This window comes from Octodon degus, unplaced genomic scaffold, assembly GCF_000260255.1.
Source record: "Octodon degus isolate 3935 unplaced genomic scaffold, OctDeg1.0 scaffold00054, whole genome shotgun sequence".
Classification (NCBI taxonomy): domain Eukaryota; kingdom Metazoa; phylum Chordata; class Mammalia; order Rodentia; family Octodontidae; genus Octodon; species Octodon degus.
The window spans coordinates 10,763,672-10,783,731 of record NW_004524630.1 but is presented as its reverse complement, the minus strand read 5'-3'; positions in this window follow the sequence as shown (position 1 = coordinate 10,783,731).

Sequence of the window (20,060 nt, the reverse complement as noted above, 5' to 3'; positions counted from 1 at the left end):
CCTACGTGCAGTCACTGTGCACTGTGACATGGGACTCAGGGAACTTGGGGGGCAAGCTGGCAGCAGCCTGAGCTCAGCCAGCCCCTTGAAGGTCACTGTTGGTCCACGTGGTCTGTCCCTTGCAGGACGTGGCACATAGGAAAGCAAGCTGATGTGCTGGCCACATGCTACGGATTTAAAGATTTTTCTGTGGCATCCAGAGGGCGTGATAACTTTTTCCATCATGGTGCAACAAGTTTTAAGGGTGCAAAACCCCCAAACAATGCAGGTTTGCGCAGTAGGAAAGCTACTCACCATGTGTATTGCCAGTGGGTGTGTGGTCGCTCCGGGAGGGGTGAAATGTGGGAGCACAGTCACCAAGGCTTTGCCTGTTTTTGCCCACTGAGTACCCCAGGGTCTGAGCATTACCCCCCTTTCTTGCCTTCTACAACAACCACTGGTAGACAGGCAGGAAGCACAAAAGCGGGAGCTCAGGCCTGCCTGAGCTTCGTCTGGGAAGTCACTCAGCAGGACCCTTTTAACAGAGGGGATCTGGCTGGCCCAGGCAGCTCGTGCTCTTCCTGGAGCCATCAGTAAATTAAAAACTTCTGCAGCCTGGCTCACTAATGGGCTCAAACAGCATGTAAGTCAGCTCCCCAGAAAGAGGACATGGATGCCTTTGTTTTATTTCATAATACTTGGTCCCTGTTCAAAGTATTAGTAAGCAAGGGAGCCAGGTGGGAAGTGGGGGCTCCGCTGCAGTGGGCTCTGCAGGGCAGCCAAGACAGCTGGCTGATTCTCCTGGAGGGTCCCCAGTGTTTCCTGCACAGGCTGGTCTGTGGCCAGCTAGTTTCCAGGGCAGCGTGGCCAGTTCCTGAGGACTTGCTTGTGTGCAGGACTCTGCCCTGCTGACCTTAATGCACTGGAAGATGCCTTTTTCTGAGCTTCATTTGTGCAAAGGGAACTACCCTAGATGTGACCTCCAGGTCACTTGGTGCTTTATTTTAAAAGGTGGTGCTAGTGGGCTGAGAAGGCCTGCGTGCAGATGAGACCACCGAAGAGCTGAGACTCCTGGCCAGGCTCCCCTGCACTACCCTCATGACTGCTTGGAGCTGCCTTGCAGGGCCATGACCTGGGCCCAAGGAGGCCTGGGATGGTGGTGGCTCCTACGTTCTAGCTCTTTGGTTACAAGAACACTGATGGACCGCTGCTCCGTGCTGAGAGCTCGGGGTCTCAAGCACAGAAGAATCCTTGAAGCATGTTAACATGAGCATTTGAGCACCTCTCCACACTTTCACTCATTCGCACACTCACACAAACAAACAGGCGTACACACACATTACAAACACACCCTGCTCACCCTCCCTGTGCCCACACACGTACACACTGCAACCGGTGCTTTCGTACTTCCAGTGTGACTTCTGGGCTTCACTCCCTGAGGTCAAATGTAAGAGGGTCCGGATGGATCCTGAAAACAAGTGCTGCCAAGCTTTGAAGATGGGGATCACGAATGCAGACCTAAGCTCAGTCGTAGGCGACATCACTGTCACAGACTAGGTGTCAGCTATGCAGGGGTCGCGGCTTCAGGCTGGATCACCGTCACAGACTACGTTACTGCCTCTGACCACATCGCTGTCTGTATCAGTCTGCTTGCACTACTGTCACTTAATGCCTGACACTGTTTCATAAGGAAGAATTTTCTTTGTTAGCTCACAGTCTTGAAGGCTGAAAATCAAAGATCAGGCAGCCCCAGTGGTTTGGCAACTGGTGGATGACATCGTGGTGAGAGTGCACGCAAGAGGGAGAGAGCACACTGAAGACCAGAGAAGTGATTCAGAGGCTAGACCAGCTCTGCTAGTTTCTTCTAGAAACCCAGTTTTTCGAAAATGAATCAGAGACCCATGAGAACTATGTTAATATCCTTGGAGAGGAACATTCCTAGTGATCGATACCCCCTTCCTCTGAAAGTCATCATGAGTTAAGACAAGCTCCCAACACACGAGCCCTTGGGGGACAGATTCAAGTCGTGTCCAAACCATAGCTCGTCTCAGACTCGCTCACTCCTGAGTCTGGAGCCCTACGTCCCGCAGCTCACCGCCTTCAGACTAGGCAGCAGCACCTGAGACACTGACACAGCTTCCTTGGGCTGGGTCAGTGATTCTCAGCTGGCACCTCATTCGAGTCATCCCGGAGGCCATTGGAGTGGGAAGAAGTGGCGGAAGAGCTCAGTGCTTAGCCCCTTCCTCTTCGGAAAGGATGTGCGGAGTGTACTGTGCATGGCACCACGTTCCTGGCCATCAGAACTCCACTGTTAGGAGGTTCAGCCTGACAGGCGGTGTGGGGAGTGGAGCAGAAGAGAGCTTAGTGTCTCACCAAAACATCAGCATGCAGAGTTTCAGAGCCAAAGTTGAGGCTTGGAAGAAATCAGGCAACGGGCTCTGCCATGGTGACTGGAAGTGTGAAAAGCAGCAGCTGCGGTGTGAACGCGTGTGGGTGCAGCGGTGGTGAGAAGGGTGTGTTTGTAATGTGTGTATACGTTTGTTTGTGTGTGTGAGTGTGCAAATGAGTGAAAGTGTGGAGAGGTAGAGAGGGGCCGGGCACAGGCCTGTGAGAGGAATGTGTGTGGGGGTCAGGCATGCCCGAGGGATTGAGCACAGGTCCAGGCCGGAGGGAGTGTGGGCACAGGGAGACCAGGTGGCCGTGGCCAGGACAGGGCTGCTGGAGGTGGCTGAGCACTCAGCATGAACCTGTGCTGTGCGCAGGTGCTGGCCCTGTGTGTGTGCACCTTCCTGTCTGGGCTTGTCAGAGCCCTGTGAAGAGGTCACCATGAGAGCTCTTTCACAGCAGGGATGCTGGAGCTCAAACCTTAGGGTCTTGCTGAAGTGGCAGGACTTGAACCCATTCCATGTTGTGTCCCCAACTCCAGCACTCAGTCACATTTTTTTTTTTTTTTTTTTTTTAGAACCGGGGATTGTTTTTTTTTTTGCAGAACCGGGGATTGAACTCAGACCCTTACGCTTGCCAGGGAAGCACTTATTCCACTGATCCATCTCCCTGGCCCAGTCACAGCATTGTAGCAGCTCCCAAAGCATCCCTTCCTTTGAGACCACTGTTGTTGAGTACAGATAAAGGGCTTAGAGAGGCCTCTTCCTGGCCAGCCACTGAGTGTACTGCCCTTCCGGGGCAGGCTTGGACTGAGGACCTGTGATCAGAAATATAGACTGTGATGTGGCATATTCTACTCATAAAAGAAGTTATTTAGATAGACATGTTCACTTCTCATTGTTAGACATTTGAAAGAATTGGCAGTGCATGGGGCATTAGATATTTTTAGTGTTCTTTAGATATGTGTTCATTTTCTATTTTTAAAAAGTGAAACAAATAGTTTCTGACTTATTTTTACTTGAGGTTAAGAAATGCATCCAGGGGCTGGAGAGATGGCTCAGTGGTCTAAAGCCCCTACTTAGAACAAGCTTGGCAAAGCTAAGGGACCACGGTTCAATCCCCCAGCACCACATGCCAGCCAGCCCCACCCCCTGGTGGGCTGAGCTGGCCACACACACACACACACACACTAAAATAAAAAAAAAAAAAAAGATTTAAAAAAAAAAAAAAAAAAAAAAAAGAAATGCATCCAGTTACAATTAAAAGTCTTTCTTCTTATCCATCACAAGCCACCTTTCTGCCTGATTTCTGAGGACTTCAGAAGCACTGGCAGTAAAACAAGACCAGACTAGCGAGTCTTAGTGACAGCTACCCCAAACTTAAGGTCCAATGGGGCTCCCCAGGGCCTGACCTCTGGCCCGGGGGTCTTCTCTAAGCCCAGGCTCTGCAACACTGGGCTCCACAAGGCTGGGTCCTCCCAGGGCTGCACCCACCACATACTGGTGTTGGTGGAGGCTCCAATTCCTCTAGGTTCCTACAGCTCTGTTCCTACAAAGACTGGTTGCCAGAGAGTCCTGGCAGCCTTGTGACACAATATGGATGCGACTTTAAGAAACACCGCAAGACCTCTGCTTTTAAAAACCAAATACTGTGATACTTTGACTCATATAATTTGTTCAACCATTGTGGCAAAGATGGCCACGTGTTTCTTTGTGCCAGGAAGATAGCTATGGTTGTGTCTGTCACCCAGTACAGAGTTTGGAAACAAAAATTTTGTTCAATGCTTGTTTGTGAACCAATTTGTTTGTGAGTCAAGGTACCACTGTACTCCCATCCGCAGGACCCCTGGCCAGGATAGATGGACATAAGAGATAGAAAATGATCTCTTTAGATTGCCATTGTTTCTTTCCCTAGCTTGTTTTCTTCACCTTCTGTGGTATACTGTTTTGCTTTTTAAGGTCCAGAAAGCCAGCAGGGGAGACAGCAGAGGGGTTGCCAGATAGCTCTGGCCATGGTTGGTCCCTCGTGGTGCTCAGGGATGAAGAACGTTGTGAACACATGTTGTGCTTGGTGGAACTGCTAGGGTCTGACCAGGGTCAGAGGTTCAGTGCGTGTTCCTTAGAAGGAATGCCAACATATGGTGTTGGCACCAGGCATACAAAATGTGGAAGATCTAGTAGCTAACAAACCCCTGAATCAGGAAGACATAAGACCTAGGTGGAAAAGCAACACACAGACAAGGAGAAATTGGGAATGTTTACCTCAGTTTATGAATTGCCTTTTGTGTGATATGGGGCCAATTTGCTCCTGGGACAAGTGAGAAAAAGGAGATAAAATAATATAGCTTTTTTACTATATAGGTAAATGATCAAAAACCACTTATGAAAGTCTTGCTGTTTGCTTCATGACTGGTAAGGCAGTCAGGCAAGTACTATTTTTCAGCCATTGTCTTTCCTCTGGCTTCCATTGCCAGTAGATGTAGCTCTGCACTGCTGGTATGGAGAAGCTACTGTGTCAAAGTACCCCTTAGCTCCAGGCTGAGTATCCTGGGCTGGCTGGAAGGCTGGTGCAACCTTGGGGTAGAGTGGTCCTGCTGGGGCCAAGCTGGGGAAACATGCGCAGCAGCAGTCAGAGACAGAGGCAAGAGCCAGCAGCTAAAATAAAACATCTGTGGGGCCAGAACAGGAAGAAGTTGAGCAGAGATTGTGGCATGGAGGTTGGTGGGTGCCCACTCGGGCCTGGATTTCTTCTAAAGAATACGCATAAGGAGACCAGACCCCTGTCAAGTAGACATTTCTATCCATTCCCAAGTGGTTTCTGGTGTTCCAGGCCTTGATTCCACCATACAGGAATATTGTAGCATTATCTAAAAATTAATACTAGGACTACCACGTGATCCAGCGCTCTTGGTCCTGGATTACACGGAAAGGAGATGAAATTGGGGTGTCACAGGGACATCTGAACTTCCATGTTCATTTCAGCATGATTTGCAATGGCTAAGAAATGAAAAGACCTAAATGTCCAGTGATGGAAGAGTTGATAATGGGAATGTGGACATATTTCGGCGATGGGACACTTTTCAGCCTTTAAAATGATGAAATGTTGTCATTTGCAACAACATGTATGGAACTGGAGATGATTATGCTATGTGAAATAAGCCACATACAGAAAGATAAGTACTGTATGACCTCACTGATACAGAGAACCTAAAAAAGCTTTATCTTTAATAAATGTCTTACATTGCTTGTTACATTTTCCATTCACTCTTTAACTCTTTCCATTCATGCTTCTTTGAAATAATAAAAAAAGTTGGCCTTATAGAAGCTGAGAGGAGAATGGTGGTTGCAGAGGCTGGGCGAGTAGGAAGAGGGAAGATGGGAAGGGTTGGTTGCTGGGGACTGAGTTACAGTTGAGAGAAGCAAGAATTTCTGCTATTGTTGGACAGTAGGGCTACTATAGATCGTGATAATGATAGTGTGTTATCTATGTCAAAAATCCAAAAGAGGGGCTGCCGGGGAGATAGCGCAGTAGAATAAGTACTTGCCTGACGAGTGTAAGGGCCTGAGTTCAATTCCTGGTGCTACAAAAAAAAAAAAAAAAAAAAAAAAAAAAAAAAAAAAAAAAAAAGAAAAATTCAAGAGAGGGGATGGAGAGATAGCTCAGTGGTCTAAGCACCTGCCTGGCATGTGCAAGGACCCAGGTTTAATCCCTGGTACCTCATGCCATGCCAGCCCGGGAATCTTGGGCACACTGTGCCAGCCAACAAAGCTGGGCCTTTGACCCTGCATCAAAAAAATTCTAAGAGAACAGATTTGAAATGCTTGTAATTGCAAAAATCTGAAGGTGCCGAAATATTTACTCTAACTTGAACACTTATATAATGTATATATGTATCACAATGTCACCTTGTATACCATAAAATGTACATTTAAAAAATTTTAAAAGTGTTTTTAATTAATTAATTAATTTGGTACAGGGTCTTTTTTTTTTTTCTTCCAGAACTGGGGATTGAACTCAGGACCTTGCGCTTGCCAGGCAAGCGCTTATTCTACTGAGTTATCTCCCCAGCCCCTGGTACATGGCCTTGCTACACAACTTGGACTCATAGTGATCCTCCTGTCTCAGCCTCCCCAGGGCTGGGATTACATGTGTGCAATACCATGCCTGGTTTTAGTGGCCAGCATGGAATGCAGTACTGGGGGTTGAACTGTGGTCCTTGTGCTTGCCAGGCATGCGCTTAGACCACCTAGCTATCTCCCTAGCCCAGTACAATTTTTATATGCCCATTTTTAAATGTGTTGAAAAAGAGGAACTAACACACAAAATTGCCCAGACACCGTGAGTCAGCAGTTTCACTCCAACGCTTGTACAAAGAAGCCCACACAAGGACGTGTATTCCACTATTGCTTGTGCATCATAGCAATTAAGTGGGAACCAACATTTGTTTTTCTAGAGATGAAAGAATTCCCAGCATGAAGTGTTGACTGAATAAAGTTGACTGAATGAAGACTTAGTAAAAAATTTTGAAAAGCACCTACTTTTGTAATTCTTTTCTCTTCCCAGAAGCAATTTATTTTTTCAGTTTGGTGTGACTGCAGCATCTTTCATTTTTATATTTGTGTACACTTCTGTGTACTTGAAAAATGTACAGATATAAAAACCTACATAGTACTCCTATACCTATTGTATAGGATACAAACTGGCTTTTACAATTGACTTCAGGACTTTTCTGTGCTTGTCGTATTATAACACATTCTGACTTAATTAATTTAGTTATTGTGGCAGATTTACAGCTGTGGGCACCTTGGAACGTTCAGCTAAACTGAACCAGCATGGTGCTGGCTGTGGGAGGCCTACCTGAGGATCGTTGCCAGCAAAATAAAAACTGGAGAAGAGAATCTTCTTCTTGGGAGCTGTTGGAGCTTTTTGTTGGGAGCTGTTGGTGCTCTTGGGGCTGCTGTTGGTTCTTTTGGAGGAATTTGTCATGCTGGCTTTTCTCCTGAACTCAGGTGTTCTCATCATCGGAGGAGCTTAGGACCTTATTGTCACTGAGGATGGCTGTGGTACTTTTCTGGGGAGCTTTGGTCCTTTGAGTGTTGCTTCCTGGCTCCAGAACAGATCCCTCAGCCTGCTAGTACAGAGTCCCACTGGCACAGGCTTTCTAGCTTCCACCACTGACCTTTAGGCCTTCCCAGTGCAGATCTGTGAAGTGGGCCTTCGTGAGACATTGTTGTGGGCTCTAGGCCTCCAGTTGGGTTCTTCGGGGCATTGTTATGGGCTCTGGGTCTTTAGCTGGACTCACGCAGGACACTGCCGTGGGATCCAGGCCTTCAGCTGGATTCTTTGAGTCTTTAGTTCGTGGTCAGATCTGTACTCTCTGTATATGACTCTTTGGGTGACTATTATAAAATATTCCTATAAATTCTGTGCCCTGCATTCTTCCCTTGCAAACCCTGACCACAACAGTTTTTTCTCTATTGACATATATTTAGTTTTTTTTTGTTTGGTCACAGTACAAATATCATTGCCATGAATATCCTCTAATTTTGTACCCGTATTTGAGTATTTTTCTAGCATAGATTGTGGATGTAAAATTTGAGGGATTAGAGGGTCTGTGCTTCATCCTTTTTTAAAAATAAGTAGGCGCTTCCAGGATGTTGCTGCTGGGGTTGATTGATGCGAGAATGACTGTGATTGGCCAGTTTGTTCTCTGTGTAAGATGACTGTCACCAAGGGCAGATGATGCTGTATGAGCAGCACTCCTTGGTGGTGTGTGCTTCCTCAGCTGGGTCCCTTTTACGGGGGGAGCGACAGTGAACTGGAGTTGGAGGAAAGCCATTTTCTAGCATGTGAAAATGTCACCTAGGTACCTTTGAACTGTGACATGTTTTCTTAGACCTCCAGCCTAGGTTTTGGTTGGATAATACAGATAGAGCATATTGGAAACTTCCTTGGGAACTTTAATTTCACTGTGGGTGGACTAACCAGGTGGGCAAATAACATTTGGTGCTTTATTGAACTCTTTGGTGGGCAGGTAAGATATTTCAAACCGTGTCACTTCTGCCACAGAACGAAGCTCTGGGTTTCCTCACCAGATCTGGGGCCATCACCTTGGTATAAGTGCTGTTCCCTAATCTTCCTCCCTGGCATGGCCTTTGGACAGCCACAACTCCTCAACAAAGAAGAGAAAGCACTGTCAGAAATGGCCAATATTTTAATCAATTGTATGATTTACCCTTTGGAATGGTGGCCAGTCTTAGCAGCTATCAAGTTTGATTCTCTTACTAAAAAAACCTCCTGAGTGAAAGCTTTGTGCTAATAGTGTTCTGGCCAGCAGAGTCCTCTCTGTGGTTCACCTGTCTTTGACTTTGCGAAACAGTAATGTTGAGTTTGCTTCCCATGTTGGAATCCGGTGTAGATGTCTACAATGTTATGAAATCTGTATGTTCTGGTCACAAATGAGGAGGTATTATAGCTTTGATAAAAAATGCCTCCATAAGGCACAGATGTTCAGAAATGAGGTGATCGGATCATGAAGGTGCCAAGTTCAATAGTGGTTCAGTCCATTGATGAGTCTGTAGGTGAATGTGCTGCTGGGGGAGCATGCTTGGAGGAAGGCCAGTGGGGCGTAGCGGGAAGGGTGTTTTCTGTCCCTGAGTGCCTTCTTCTCTTTCTGGTTCTTTTCTTTCCTCTCTGCTTCCTGGCCAGAATTGGCTTGGAGTCAGCTAACTGTGGACTGGGGCCCCCGAAACTGTGAGTTTGAATTATCTTTCCTTTAAGCAGTGTTTATCAGATATTCTGTCGCAGCAATAGAAAAGTGGCTAATACAGAATTCATTCATTGGTGCTGTGGAGTTCATGGTGTGGACAGTGTCCCGAGGACCAGAGAGGGCCAGACTCTCACTCTGACATTCATGGCACCATCAGGACACGGATGGGATGTGTCCTCCATTCACATGTGTCAGATTTCTTCTTTGGTAACGTGAGAAGCTTGAAGGAGCTCTTCCAAGCTGACATTCTGTTATAAGTCTTTGAGTTTGACTGAGGTCTCTCTTAAGGAAGCCTTTGGCTTAGTGTAATCTGAAGAAAAGAACTCATTTTTAAGTGTTCTTTTAATACAGTCATCAGGCCACGGGCTTTTGGTGGAACCAGGAGATGTGATTGGAAGAGGCCTGAATCTGAGTCTTGGCAGACTTGGCCTGGATTTGGTGGAGTGCTCTGGCCCAACCTGAGCAAGTGTTTCCTCCTCCTGCAGTGGTGCCCGGATGAGGATGCAGCCCTCAATTCCTGAGCACTTTCATATTACAGCTCCTTCATGAGACACAATGTCATAGACTCCCTTTTCTACCTTGCCTTGCCATGCCCCACTGCATCACTTTCTAAAACATGGCGACTCCTTCTGCAGATTCATCTCCTGGAGTGTAAAGTCTTGTTGCTGCTCTTTGGTATCTTTGATGGGTTAGAATGGTCCCAGGGAGGGGTCAGGAGTAGGTACTGAGAACAAGCCACGCCTGTGGGGTGCTTCACTGTAGTAAGAACCTTTCCCCAGGGTCAGGATGTCGATGCAAACTGTGAAGGAGGTGGAGGTGCCTTGGAGCCGCTCTCTTCCTTCTTGTCACTTTGCCTTTCCAAACCTTCTCCTCCTTTCAGTCCATCAGTATCTATCTGTTTAATGCCCTCTTCCTTCCACTAATCTACTTTTCAAGGATGTAACTCGATAAGTTAACTCACATTAATTTATAAATGAATTTTCCCATTTCCCCTGAAAGAGGTAAATACAGAAAACCCCCTGGAACTTTACTTCTAGGGTAATGGTGTACCCGCGTCTTGAGCAATTTTGTTCCTTTAGGGAAGGCACCGCGGTGATAAGACCTGTTGTGTGATGTCTTGCCTTGTCTCGCTGATGTTGCTAACTGTATAAGATGTTATCAGCGGATGCATTCGTGGTACTTCCATGACACAAATGGAACATGTCCACCACTTCAAGCCTCATAACATTCACATGCGGCATATGTCTCATGAGAATGTACTTTCTAGACCTGATTTTCAAAGCTCTTATCAATTTCTATGCTATGTGAACCAGTGCTTCCTGACTTCCTTCAGAAGTGGCTTTAAAATAAGGCCGTATCAATGAGGAATGTATATCTTCACGTCTTCACCAAATACTTGAATGTGAGGAAAAAGACCTGGTGGCGTGTTTGCTTTTTTTTTTCCTTTGGCTGAAACAACCGTGACTGGTGGTGAATTGTGACATCTGCTGCGCTTTTCAGGCAGGGGGTCTTTGGACTTGTAAATTGTTTGTACACGCTTTGAAAACATTTATTGTGGTGACACTAGCCTTTCTTTGTGTCCCTCTGCTATAGTTTAGAATTTTCTTGCCAGAGAGGATAGGGAAGTGTTTCCTGCTTTTCCTTTGTCACCTTTGCTATGGTTTGGAAAAATGTTTCCCAAAGTTCCATGTGTTGAAGTCTCGAAATCCAGCTTGTGGTGCTGTCAGGAGGTGGGGGATCCGTTGTGAGGCATGAGAAAGTTAGGTCGTGGCGGGATGGCCTTGAAGGGGCTATCTGGACCTCAGCTTCTTCCTCTCTCCTGATTTATCTTCTGGCAACTAGAAATGAGCTGTTTCCTCCATGTGTGCTCCCCTCGCGGTGCTCTGCTTCACCTCAGACACAAAAATCAATGGAACCAATTGCAGACTGAAACCTCTGAGACCGTAAGCTGAGATAGTCCTTTGATCACATCAGGCACTTTGTCACAATATTGGAAACTGACTGACACATCCTTAGTGTCATAGGTGGTTATTAGTAGTATTGATACAAATACTCCCCCTTTCTTTTACTCTTTTATTATAAATTTAGAAGTACCAATGTACACAGTCATCCATTCATAGACACTGAATTGTCTGGAGATACTAGAAACTTCAAAATCAGTGATAGTCTAAACCCCTCTGTGCTCTATCTGTTGGTGTTTCAGTGTTTTAAATAAGGAGGATTGCATGCTGTGATTTTATTTACAAGGTGCTCAGGGGACAACAACATTGTGAGCATTAAAAATAGACGTGGTTACTATTTTTAGAGAGGCTTGTTGAAAATACCTGTTGAACTCTTATAATCTTATAATGATGACAATGATAAAGTAATCATGACAATTTATCGACAGTGGTAAATGCCCAGCTCTATGGTTGGCTATTGGATTATTCTCAGTAAATATTTTATCAGTTGAGTGATGATATGCTTCTACAGCTCATTGCCTGCACATGGATTTATATAGAGTTCTGAATTATAATGTAAGTTAACGTATTTTGACATTCTGTTTTGTCTTTATTATTTTGTTTTTGTGGTATTGGAGATTGAACCTGCAGCCTTTGTACTGAGCTACGTCCAAAATCCTTTAAAAAAAATTGAGACAGGGAGGACTAAGTTGCTCTATTGGTCAGGCAGGACTTGAACTTGTGATCCTTCAGCCTCAGTCTTCCACAGTGCTGGGGATTACAGGTATGCACAACTACAGTGGTTGCTAATTTCTCATTCTTTTACGACTTGGTACAGAAAAGGTTTCACCTTATAAATCACAGAATATTGCTTCTACAAATAGGTTTTAAGTACAGTGGAACTTCTTTACTTTCTTCACAGCCTTTGAAACAGTAGCATTTTTTAAAAGAAAGATTCTCCATTTCAGGACTATGGTATAATCAAAACCTCTCTCTAGATACCAAGACATGGTCTGTGGTTGCAGATTGTGGAGAATAATTCCAAGCTCCAAGAAGGAGGTATCAGTTCTTTTCCAAAACAGAGTGATTTCCAGAGCTAATTATTTCCTTCTGTCAAACAAAACAGTAGTAAATAGCCATATAACTCTTTCATCATGACCCAATACGTGGATCTCAGGCACCTCCTAACCTTGATTTCCTGCATTGCTCCTTGGAAGCTCTGTGGTGCTCAGTACAGTGTCCTTTTGAAGTCACAACAGAATGGTCCTGCTCCTCTCAGAAAGAGTAGGATGAGAGTAGGACTTTGTGTGTATAAAGGGATCTGTCTCATTTAGGAGCAGAGATTGTACAATAGTGCAAGATCTCTCCAGAAATACAATAACTGAATGCTTGGAGTTATAACAATCTTAAGAATTTCCTTGGCATCATTTTCATCAGTAGGAACAGCAGCAACAGCTCTAAAGTATCTTTGAGCATAATGGTCCCCAACACAGATCTCAACCACAAGGGCCACACTAGGTCACATTTTAGCTGCATGCAGACACCCGGAGAAAGTTCTCCCCACCACCACTTCCTCCATTCTGCCACTTATGGTAAAGGCTATTCTGGTTTTTTTTTTTTTTTTTTTTTTTGCTTTGATCCTTGAGCCCTTGGTCAAAGGCAGGAACTTAGAAAAATAGATGTGGACTTCACATACAAGAAAAATAAGGGCTGGTGAGATAGCTCAGTGGTCTAATGTGCCTGCTTAGGTAAGCTTAAGCAGGCACAAGGGACTGTGGTTTGATCCCTAGTACCATGTAGCACACTAGTCCCACCCTCAGGGCAGGCTGAGCTGGCTAAAAAAAAAAAAGAAAAAAGAAAAGAAAAATAATTGAACAGCAAATGGGGAGTGTCTGGGAAACCAGGCAGAGATGGCAACCAGGAGATGTGCTCTCCTCTCTAAATGTTATGAGGAGGGTGTCTGATGGCATCGCGAACCTATAGGCCCAGATCCATGATCCCTCATCCATGCTCCAATTTGATTTCTGCAATTCGAGCAACACGCACCAGTCCTGATACCTCCAGATGCTGAGTCCTAGAATCAGCACGGCAGCCCCATTGACCTTAGTGAGGCTGTTGCAGGCTCCCTCTGCACCTGGACTTCTTTCTGACCTCTGTTCATTCATCCATTTCTCCAAGGACCAAGCACTTGTGGATGTTGAAACTCGAAAAGCAAAGGCAGGAAAGCATGCGGAATGGGTGTGAGCAGCATCGGGATGTAGCCAAGAGTGGGAAGATGTTCTGGGTGTCCACAGGCCTCCTGGACACACAGGTTGGGTTAGTGTTTATGAAGCTAAGAATTGGGATTCCCAGAGACAAGCCCAAAGTCTCTGGCTCCAACGTGTAGCATGAGTTTTGGCCTCATGCTTCACGAAGATGCGGCTCCATGTTTCAGGCGATCAACTCACTGCCCACTGAGTGGAGGAATTTTAGGCATTTCAGGAAAACACTCTCCAATTAGAGGGTAGATCACTATGTCTTCCTCCAACTAAAGGGCAGATAACTGCAATTTTGCCATCAGACATTCATTCCTTACGTGTTACTGTTGTGGTTCATGCCTTGGCAGCAGTATGTAGCCTTTTGTGACTTGCCATATCTTACGCTGAGACTTACTTAGCATAATGTTTTCAAGAGTCACCCAGGCTGAGCACATCAGTACTGCATTCTTTTGTGTTTCTGAATCTATCACATGGGTATGCTATATTCTGCTTACACAGTCATCCTCAACTGAGGAGAACTGGGCTTTTTCTTCTTTTTTACTGAATAGTGCTGCTGTGCATATTCATCTACAAGTTTTTGTATGGACATAAGGTTTTATTTTTCTTGGGCATATACATATACATATACATATACATATACATATACATATACATATACATATACAAGGAGTGGGGTTGGGGCCAGGGATATAGCTCAGCTAAGCACAAGGTCCTGAGTTCAATTCCTGGTACCAAAAAATAGTTCGGGCTAGGGGTGTGGCTCAGGGATAGAGTTCTTGCCTTGCACGAACACAGCCCTGGGTTTGAGCTCCAGCACTACCAAAACAAACAAAACAAAGCAAAACAAAACAAGAGAAACAACATATGAGTGGAGCTGCTGGGTCAGACGGTGACTTTGTGTAATGTTTTTGAGGAAATGCCAGACTATTTTCCAAAGTGGCTGCACTGATTTCTATTCTTGCTAGCAGTGTGTGAGGGTTTCAGCGTTTCTATTCATTCTTGTCAGTACACGTTATTATTGTTTTGATCATAGCCACGTTAGTGGGTGTTTCTGGAAATATTTTACATCACACACACACACACACACACACACACACTATGTAAAAATAATAAGCAGTATTATCTCTGGTTTTAAACACAGAGTTTCCCAGTACTTTTCCCTCAAAGTAACTACCAGTTGGAAATATTATCCTAAATATATACAAGCAAATATAAAACTTTTTTTTTGGTATTGCTAGGAATTAAATCCAGGACCTTGGGCATGCTAGGTATGTGCTCTGCCACTGAGCTAAAGTTCCAAGGCTGTAAGTGCTTTTCTAAAGCACACAAATGGTAGTGTGTTCTATGTCATCTCGTGTGCTGTTTGTTCATGCATCTAAGACAGGTGGAGACTGTCAACACACGACTCCTATGGCCTCTTGTTTCATGGGTGCATGGTGTGGGGTAGTTAGGAGGGACTGCTGTCTAACCAGTTCACTCATAGATGGATGTGTAAGTAATTCTTAGACTTTTGTATGCATAACCCATGCTGTGATGAGCATTGTTGTACATTTGTAATTGTGTATATGCATAATTGTGTATATGCATAATTGTGTATATGCATAATAATTGTGTATATAATTGTGTATATGCATAATTATTTTCTACCATCCTTTCTGTCTGAATGAGATGCAAGCCTCTGATCAGGGGGCCTTGCTGGAGCCACCCTTATTTTGTGTCTTGTGATGGTGTGCAGTTGGCCATAGGAGACTCTGGGCTGGAGCTTGGGCACAGAATGGCTCTTTGCACACCCAATGGTGTCAAAATTCACCTTGCCAGTAGGGCCTCAGCTGGTGGGCCTCAGCAGATACCTTAGGGCTGGAGCAATAGTTTGGGCCCTTGTTCTGCTGGCTGCAGGCTCTCCCTGGCTGGCTGGTGGAGCGGCTTGGTGTGCAGTGCAGCCAGATCTGCGGTATCAGCAACTCTTCATCAATCTGTTGAGACCAAAGCCAACTCTCAAAACAAACATTTCCTGTGTGAACAATGTGTTTGTTATATTTTCCTCATTTGTTTATGATGGCTGTGTCAGCCACACTGATTTACATAAACACTGCCAATCTTGGGATGTTACACTCTCAACAAAAGTAGCTGAGTACAAACAGCATTCCTCAATTTTAATTCATATTGTCTAAACACAGCAGATGTTGATAAAACGAGCCAACAAGAAAATACAACAAAGGAGACCGTTTCAAGGGGTGCTTTCGATTAAAATGCATTCCAGATTGACACAATGATACCATATTAATGGAATGGTTCACTTAAATGTCATATTTGGCTCCTATGGAACCATAAAACAAGCCTGACTCCAGCTTTTGCAGCTTCCAGACTGTCAATGTACAGAGGACTGTATACACATCTGCAGCTGAGCCGGCCCTGCAATTGCTCCCCCAGCTCTGGTTTGCTCATTTAGCTTTACGCATGCCGCCCCGGGGTGGAGGCGCATGGACTTCCCAGGAGGCGCCTTCCATGTTTCCCAGGATCCACGTAGGACCATGAAGCAGTGCTCACCTGTGGGGCCCAATGTGGGACGTGGCATAAACTAAGGGACCACATGACTAATTTGGAACATTTTCATCTGTCATTAATGTGTCTCTGGTATTCGGAGTCCCAATCTAAGGCTCACCACTACCAACAAGGAGACAATAGCTGACAAGGGGCTTATTGATTCATTACACATTACGTGGGCTACTAGAGAATAACTTTCAAAAGTATTGCCAAGATTAACTTAAAGCGCCCATAATAAGGGGTGACTTAGTCATTGAATGTTCACAGTGAGACTGTGTTTATTTCAGATCATGAAAAGAAATAGAATATGATATTTTGTATATTTGCCTTTAAGTGGATACTTTGGTTCGAAGACAAAATCACTGGAATCTGCTGTGGAGGCTGTGGGACTCCATGTGGGCCCGATTCAGTGGGGTGGGAGAATGTCTCAGTGCAATGTGAGTCCTTCCTGGCCACTCTGGGGTCCCGAAGCTGCCTTTCCTCCGGTTCCATTCAAGCGCAGGAAGCAGGAACTCAGCCAATCTTCTGGAGAAACTTCGGGCAGGTCTGAGACCGACCTTGGCTCCCTGCAGGGGCTGCTTTGTGTCCTGTGGGCACAGTGGTCCTGCTGGAAGGAAGGGGCCACCGGGTCTTTGTTTGTGAAGTTTAAAGTAGGGATATTAACACTCACCTCATGAGATTGCTTTTAAAAATTTAACTCTAGAGAACTCTAAAAGAGAGATCTCATTCCACTCAGCTATTCCCCTTTTGAGTATATTCCCAGGAAAGTTAAAAACACCATTGCACAGAGACATATGTATACCTGTGGCACCCAATTTGTAACATCTAAATCCTGGAAGCAACCCAAATGCCCATCAACTGAGGAATGGATGAAAAAGATGTGATGTCTATATCTTATAATCTGAGCAATTACTTTGAAGATAACAATATGGAATATATTAACCATTGTTAATTTTGTACTCTCTTGTTTTGAAATTCTTTTTTTTTCTTTTTTGTTCTGGGGATTGAACTCAGGACATTGTGCTTTCTGGGCAGGTGCTTATGCAGCTGAGCTATCTCCCTGACCCCCTTGTTTTGAAATTCTGTATCATTGTTTTTGTTGTGGTGGTAGTTTTTATACAGTGGAGTGCTATTATATCATAAAGGATAAACTTGAAACTTAGAGGTAAAGAGGTGCAACTTGAGACCATATTCATACTTGCAAGCGAAGTAAATCAGAATCACAGGTGTAAAATCATATTATCTCCCCGGTGTGAGAAATGAAAACAGTAAATAAGGTCTAAAATGTATGGTAGATATTGTGAATGGGAAGAAATTGTTCAAAAGGATAAAGGGACTAGGATAGATGTAATGGATTCCTAACTGGTGGTCAACTTATTACACCCAGCTGAGTTAAACTAGCATGGTGCTGGGTGTGGGAGGCCCACCTGAGGGTTGTTGTCAGCAGTATAAAAGGCAGAACAGGAGAAGCTGCCAAAACGCTGTTAGGGATGCTGTTTGGAGAAGCTGTTGGGGCTGTTGGAAGCTGCTAGTTCTCTTGGGCTGTTCTGCTAGAGGACCTCTTCATGCTGGCTTTCCGCTGACCTACAAAGGAGCTCTGGTACTCATTTTGAGCATTACTTTCTGGCTCCGGAGGGGAAGGGGGTGCACTGCTTAGCCTCATGGAGAAGCTTGTCACATTGGCTTTCCTGATGGGAACTCAGCTTTCCTCATCACTGGAGGAGCTCAAAGCCCCACTGTTGTTAAGGATGGCTGTGGTACTTTTGTGGGGGTGGGAGCTCTGGTGCTTACCTTGAATGTTGCTTCTTAGCTCCAGTTCAGATCCCTCAACTAACTAGCAGAGACCCTTCGTCTTGCTGGCATAGACTTCCTAGTTTCCACCACTGAACTTTGGCCTTTCCAGCACAGATCTGTGAAGCGGACCTGCATGAGAATCTTGTGGGCTCTAGGCCTCCAGTGGGGACTTGTGGGAGGCATTCTATGAGCTCTAGGTTTTCAGCTGGACTCATGCAGGATGTTAGGATAGAGGCTCTCAGCTGGAGTCTTCAGTGTTTAGGTGTGTGGACAAATTTCCTTCACTTCTTATACATGATTCTTGGTGATTCATTATAAAATACTATTATAAAATGTGTCTTGTATTGTATTGTTCCCCTTGCAAAAACCCCAAACCAGGACAATAGGTGAAAGGGGGAAAGGACAGGAGGGAAAAGAGGAAAAATGCAAGTCACTTATGTTATGAGTGTCTCTTACATCATTGAAAAGGAGGGTTTGTGCTAATAGCAATTGGAGACATTTTATGCCATATAGTGTACCCTGAGTAACTACTTTAGTTTTTTTTTTTTTGATACCAGGGATTGAACTCAGGACACTGCACTTGCCAGGCAAGCACTTATTCCACTGAGCTATCTCCCTGGCCCCAAAATGGAATAAGGATTTTTTTTTTTTTGCTCCGAATGCCTTCAGGGCAGGTTTGGCTGGCTTGAGTTGTGGGGATTGAACCTCAGCAACCTGAGCCTGACTGCTTGGTTGAAGCAGCCACTTAAACAACTGAGCTACGGGGCAGGCCCCCCTGAGTAACTACTTTAAAGATAACATGCAGTACATTAACTATTATTATTCTCCAATTATTTTGTTATGAAGTTTTGTTTTATCTTTTTTCCATAAAATAAAAAACAAACAGAAAACCCAGAATTTACATAATACAGGTACCTCACCAAAGGTAGCTTTATTGTTGTTGCAATTACTGCTTTTGTTTTTAAACCGTCAGCTTCATTTCTCACCAGAGGCCATAGAGCAATGCGTGTTAAGTACTGGAATTATCTCTGGTTTGTGTGCTCCTGGCCGAAGGAGGTGAGCGAGGCTCAAATGGAGCAGAGATGACTATTTAGAGATGGATTCCTTGACACAGGAGAAGAGAAACAGCCTTGGTTGCGTCTTGATTATCGGCTCATTAAGTTGATGAAGTTGAACAGGGCAGTGTGTCTGTGTAGTGATATAATATTTAATTTCATGGAATTTGCTTTATGACACTGTAGCAACATTTGGATCCATTTTATAGTGGGAGATCCGAAGACCAAAGAGGCTAACTGACTTTTCAGAGGTTCTGTAGGCTTTGAAGGTGTCTCCGACCTCACACTAGTGTTTGGCTTGCATCAGTCATCCCTTTCTCAGTCAAGCTTTATATGCTGTCCAAGTCAAGAGGCCCATTGTACCATGGAGCAGAAAGAACACAGTACTGAACACACCAGTGAGCAATTTGTTTAGGAATTCTGCAGAATGCTCAGGAAAGATGGACATTTTCCAGCTGCAGGAGACTGTGGATAGGAGACAATGAAATCTCTTTCTATTCTCATTATGCTTTGATGCCAATGAATTGTAATTGCTCATTGGTTCCTGTGCAGTTGCAAAAAAGAACAGAGAGGTCCCTTGTGCTCATTTCCCAGTGTTCCTCAATAGTAACATGCTACAAACTTATAGGTACCATAATAAGGTACCATAATAAGGATTCTACTAGTGAGGCAGTCAGATACGGAGTGTTTCTCCTTCAAAGACAGCTCCATTTGCTCCTTTATAGCCAGGTCTTCCTTGCCCCTCTAGTGTGGGAACCACTTCATTGCTCTCTTTCTCTGTTATTTCATCACTTGAAGAATTTTATAAAAATGGATTCCTGTGGTGTGGACAATTTTTCACTCAGAATATTCACCAGAGTCAGGAAGGGATGCTCAAGATGAGGACCATCGCTTCCCCAACATGAACTGTAGCTGTTCTGAGCGACAACAAATATCCTCCAACAAGAACAGCCAAGTTAATCATGAAAGCCCGCACAACAAGGTCACTCAGCAGAACAGCCCAGGAGAACCAACAGCTCCAACAGCTTTCCCAGACATAATCCCAACAGCTTCTCCAGTTCTGCCTCTTATGCTGCTGGCAACAATCCTCCTGCACTCAGCGCCATGCTAGTTCAGTTCAGTGGTGTGTAACAAGTTGACCACCAGTTACAAATCCACTACAGATGCTTCTATCTTTGGGGTAGATATGTAGGAGGGGAACAACTGAGTTGACTGCAATTTCTATTTTCAGATTTTTTTGTTCTTAATTTTTTTAGGAGAATACAAAACAGTAACAAAAATTAGAAATGACACAAAATTTCATTAAAGCAATAAGTATTCAACAGTGATTGTTGTA